Source organism: Perognathus longimembris, chromosome 2 (genome assembly GCF_023159225.1).
Source record: "Perognathus longimembris pacificus isolate PPM17 chromosome 2, ASM2315922v1, whole genome shotgun sequence".
NCBI classification, from domain to species: Eukaryota; Metazoa; Chordata; class Mammalia; order Rodentia; family Heteromyidae; genus Perognathus; species Perognathus longimembris.
In genome coordinates, this window is record NC_063162.1 from 16,866,641 (window position 1) to 16,871,992 (window position 5,352).

Here is a 5,352-nt window from a genome sequence, read left to right on the forward strand (position 1 = left end):
TCCTAGGCATTTATCAAATAGAGCACAAACGAGGCCAACCGAAAGCAACCAGCACACCCATGTTCATTTCAGCATTGTATACCATAGTCAAGATAAGAATCAGTCTAGATGGCCCTCAATGGACAAATGGATCAAGACAATATAGTAGATATACACAATATAATTCTACTCATCTATCAGAAAGAATGATGTTGTACCATTCGTGAGGAAATGGGGATTGCGTTCCTAACAAATACACTTTAGGGAACATATTCATTCTATGTAAAGAAGTGAAGACAGTTTTGTGCTTGTTCTTTTTTCTTAAATTTTTTAGTATTCCCATTAGTGTATCCACTTGTGTCTCTGAAATGAAACATGCTCTATTATGACCTCAAAATGTAAAAATATATGTAATCAGATTATTATCTACTTGAAATTACAGTTTTCATGTAAAATAACCTTCAAAATCTTAGTTTTGGAAAGTTTGGTCCACAACTGATTGTGCTGTTGGAAGGTGGAGAAAATTTGAGGAATGGAGGCCTGATTGGTTAATATAGGTCATTGGGGGTGTGGCATAGAAGAGTATTTTGTGACTTCTCTCCTCTCTCTCTTTCTCTCTCTCTCTTTCTGTCTCTTTGTCTCTCTGTCTCTCTCCCCTCTATCTCTCTCTCTCCTCTCACCATGTTTGTATGTATATATTATATTATATCATACCCCTCTACAGGCCCAGAAACAGCAGAACCAAATGACCATAGACTGAAACCTCTGCAATTATGGGTAAAATGAAAACTTTTTTCTATTAAATTGATTTATTTGGGTACCTTAACACAATGATGAAATGCTACCACATTTGATACATCAGAAAGAACTTGAAAGCTGAGTGCTGGTGGATGGCTCATGCCTGTAATCCTAGCTACTCACAAGGATGAGATCTAAGGATCATGGTTCCAAGCTATCCCAGGCAGGAATGTGCATGAGACTCTTGTCCCCAATTAAGCACTCAAAACATCTGGAAGTGCAGCTGTGGCTCAAATGGTAGAACACTAGCTTTGAGCAAAAGAGATCAGGGAGAGTGACCAAGCCCTGAGTTTAAGTCCTAGAACTGGAACACACATAGAAAATAAAAATAAATAAATAGAGAATGAATGAAAGAAAGAAAGAGAGAGAGAGAGAGAGAGAAAGGATAAAAGGAAGGAAGGAAGGAAAGAAAGAAGGGACAGAGAGAAAGAGAGGGAGGAGGGTAGAAATTGAATCTCATTTATTAATTTCCTCAATCTCCCTATCATCTATCTATCATTTATCTGGTTTTGGTATGAGGTCTCACTAAAAAATCAGACTGACTTTTATCGCATAATCCTCCTGTCTACCCCCTAGGTGATGAAATGCAAGATATGAACCATCAATTTCTTTCTGATACTATGCTATGATTCATTCATCTTATATCTTGAGGAAGTCATGAATTTTTCTTAAGTCTCCATGTTTTGCTTGTAGAAGGCTAGTAATTCTCTCTGACTTACTGGAGAGAGAACCATTTAAATGAGAAGGCACATTTGAACTGTAAAGTACTATAGAAAAGAAATAATTTTGAGTTAAAATTAACTAAAAGGGATATAGCAAGTATAATAGGATGCTTTACTTTAGAGAGAAAGCTATTTTTCCACCACTCTGAGGATATTGTTTATAGGCTTACAATGAACATGCTAATGAGAAATTATGAAGTGTTCACTAAACATGGTGCTCTCTGGAACATTTCACTATAATATTTTGTTAATCAGATTCTGGTTATTGTGCCTTTTAAATATGCCTCAGAAATTGTCTTTCTTCCAATTTAAATTGGTTGTCACTTTCATTATTTCAAAGTAGTGAGCAAGTATTCTAATTGCTTTCATTTTTGTCATTTAACAAGCTTTACATCTGCAAATCCATGTTGAATCACAAACTTCTCAGGGAAACCACGAAAAGCTCTGCTTCTGTATGTGTTTAGACCCTCTCTTTCTCTAAAAATGGTACTTAACGGCATAAAATTGAAGAGATTTGTTTACTTCCACCATACATACAAGTTAAAGAAGGGCAAACAGCTTTCCTGCTAGAGATCACGCATTGGCTGGTATTTTTTGAGTTTGAGGGAAAAGTATGTTAATGGATTACTTCAATAGTCAATTTCATAGGATAACCAAATAGCTAAGAAAATACTGTTTTTTTGATTTTCTAAGGATAATTCTGGAAGATATAAACTTAGTGTTTGTCCCAATTAGTAATTTATTCATAAAGGATGTTCCCTTTTTCCCCAAGATCTGATGCCAAGCATCCTTCAAACTACACACTCAAAGTTATCACTCAATGTTTAAGTGATAGAAGACAGGTGATTGATAGCTAATAGTCCTGCAAGTCATAATCATAATTATTATGAAGGTCTTAAAATTTAATTCCAATTAAATACATATCTGACCAAGGTAAATAACATGTAAAGCAAGATGTTGATACCTCTGAAATCAACAAAGACAAGTGTTATTTGGGGAGTGTTATTTGAGGAAGAATTGAAATTAAAGCTTGAGAAGGGTAATATATGAGAACAAAAACTATCTAGATTTAACTGAGGAGTGGAACTTTTGTAGACTTAGAAGAGCATGTATAATTTGAGGCTCCTCGTTAAGTATTTTGCTTTGTAGGGAGTTATGCTGAAATCTGTGATTAACAATGTCTTACATTTTCACATAGTTGAGAAGGCATTTACTTTTCACCTGAAACTATAACTAGTCATCTGGGACATACAAATTTTATTTTTTTAAGTGGAAAACTCTCCCAATACTTTCTTCTTTGATATATTTTCTCAACAAATAATATTTTCATAGGACCTCTTGGCTAAGTGTGATTGAGTATTTGATCTGGGTCAGTGAGTCTCTTCTCTAGGAATTTTCAAGGGGAACCAGAAATGTTTTTTATGATCAGTCTCTCCCTGGGACAACATCCAGAATGCATACATACAACAGGGGGCCTCTTGGCAGTACTGTTCACTGATATGAAGAGACAGATGGAAGAACAAGAGTAAGACAAGGAAGAGAGGAGAGCCCATTTTGGTCTCTTGTTTCTGAAGAAAGTAAAAAAAAAAAGCATTTATGGTGTGTGTGTGTGTGTTTATCTATCTATACACACATACATATATACATATATAAACAAAGTCTCATTTTGAATAAATAAGCTTGAGTTAGTTGTAGGGTTGTTACTATATCCATTTTTTTTATTCAAACCTTCTCCTCAGTTATATTTTGCAAGTTACTAATTGCAACAAACTCAACAAAAGGTTAAGAGCCTGGGTGTAATATAGAAAATATCAAGTAGTATTTTGAGTTAAAGACATACTGGATGAATCAAATAAAGTGTGTGTGTGTGTGTGTATGTGTGTGTGTGTGTGTTTGAGAGAGAGAGAAAGAGAGAAAGAAAGAAAGAAAGAAAGAAAGAAAGAAAGAGAGCTATATTTTTCATTGCTTGCCAGTCTCAATGAGAATATTTAGGGTTATAATTACCTCATCAGTATAAGGTTTCCCTCTGTTTCTCAAATTCTACGTCCTATTTGTATTTATATAAAACATCCCTGATGGTCTCAAAGACATTCTCTTACTAATAATCTCTATAATAACTGCAAAACAGGGAATTCTGGGAAGGGTAAGGATGGAGACAGGGTAAAATGAGTTCCCCAAGGGAGAACAGGGTGTATTTGTCTTTGGTCTTGATATTAGAAATCTTCTGAATAGAAAACATGTAAGTGGATTCCTGGCTCATTAACGCTTTTCTACATTTATACTGGGCTAGGGCACCAAATAATGTTCCCTTGGAAAATGCTAATTGGTATGTACAAATTGTATTACAGAAGTAATTGAAGCCATAAAGCAAGAAAAAAGCTCGCAACAGGAAAAGCTATGGTTGGGCAGGTCTGGTTTTGCTCTGTGGCCTGCAATAAGCACTGACTCCTACCAACAGAGGGCGATGTTCCCTTGGCCAGGTCTGGGTTTCTGAAGACTCCAGGTTTCAAGGCTGAAATTTTGTTAAAGCTGTTCCAGAAGTTGCCAATTAAGTTGTTGCAAGATGATGAGATGATTTCAGCTGAATCTTAAGAAATTGGCCTTTTCTCTCTGGGACAGAGATCTTTAGTAGGAAGATACAAGCAATTTTTTAAAGGCATCCTTAAGGCAGGATACCATTTGGATCATTTGCTAAGAGAAGAAAGAATGATTTAACTATTTAGGTTTGCCAAGCACCGAAAGGTTTCTTGTAGGAAGGAATGTCAGTGATTAAACAAGGGCAGCAATTGGTAGTTTATTTGCAGTTGGCCATCCTGCTTTTGGAGAGGATTTTTGGCAGGCATGTTGCTGGGATAGTTAGGATGAGGAGAGTTAGATGTGGATATTTCTCCTGTGACAGAATTTTTTCCAGCTGCACAATACAAATTAAGTTCAGAAAACTGAATATAGCTTATATAAGAAACACTCAGTTTATATCTTGACCTAGTAATCACTGAATTACTACTTATGAAGTCAATTGGTAGGAAGGTAAATAAACACACAGCCCTGTTCTCAGGTTCTGTAACATCAGCCCATTCCTGCTCACTCTTTCTGATCTTAAAGAAGACAAGACACAGTAGCTATTATGACAGTCATGGCAGAACCAAAGGTGTTGTGTTTTTTTCCTTAAGAAAGAAATTCATTTATTTATTTTCTTTCTTACAGGATATGAAAACAGCTTGGGGAACCTCAACGAAAGCTGCTAAGCAGAGAGGGGCTTGGAGGAAGGGAAGGAGGACATAAGAGATGGGTCATGTTCAATCAGTTGTCAAAGAGGAGCGAGCCTTGGAGGGCGGTTGGTGGGGAAAGTTGCTTCTAGGGGCCTGGGGCTGAGGTTCTGGGTGGGGGGAAGAGGGAAGGGGGTGGAGTTCTGGGCTGGAGGAGGGCCAGGGGGGCCAAATGCTCAAGCTGGAGGCCCATTCTGTCCCAGGGGCAGGGCCGAGGTTAGGCTGCGGACACAGGCCCTCCCCTGCAGGCCTATGGGGCTGAGCTGGCCAAGGGCGGCAGCCTCCCTGGGCCCAGCCACTGGGGTGACCTCAGCCTGAGTAGGGAGGACAAAAGAGTTGGGATCGAGGGCTCAGGAAAGAGTCTGTAGGCCTCGATCGGGGAGGGGCGGGTGGGGGATCTGAGTGGTCCCACGCTGAGGACTCAGGAAATGGGCTGTAGGTCTTCCATGACAGCACCAAAGCTGTAGACATCCCTGGAGGACATGAAACGGGGTTGCCCCATCCAGAGGTGAGGGCCCTAAGACCAAGTCATCCTGCAGGCGTGGACTTCACAGTAAGGTGCTCGTGCTGGGCCACAGGATGGAGTC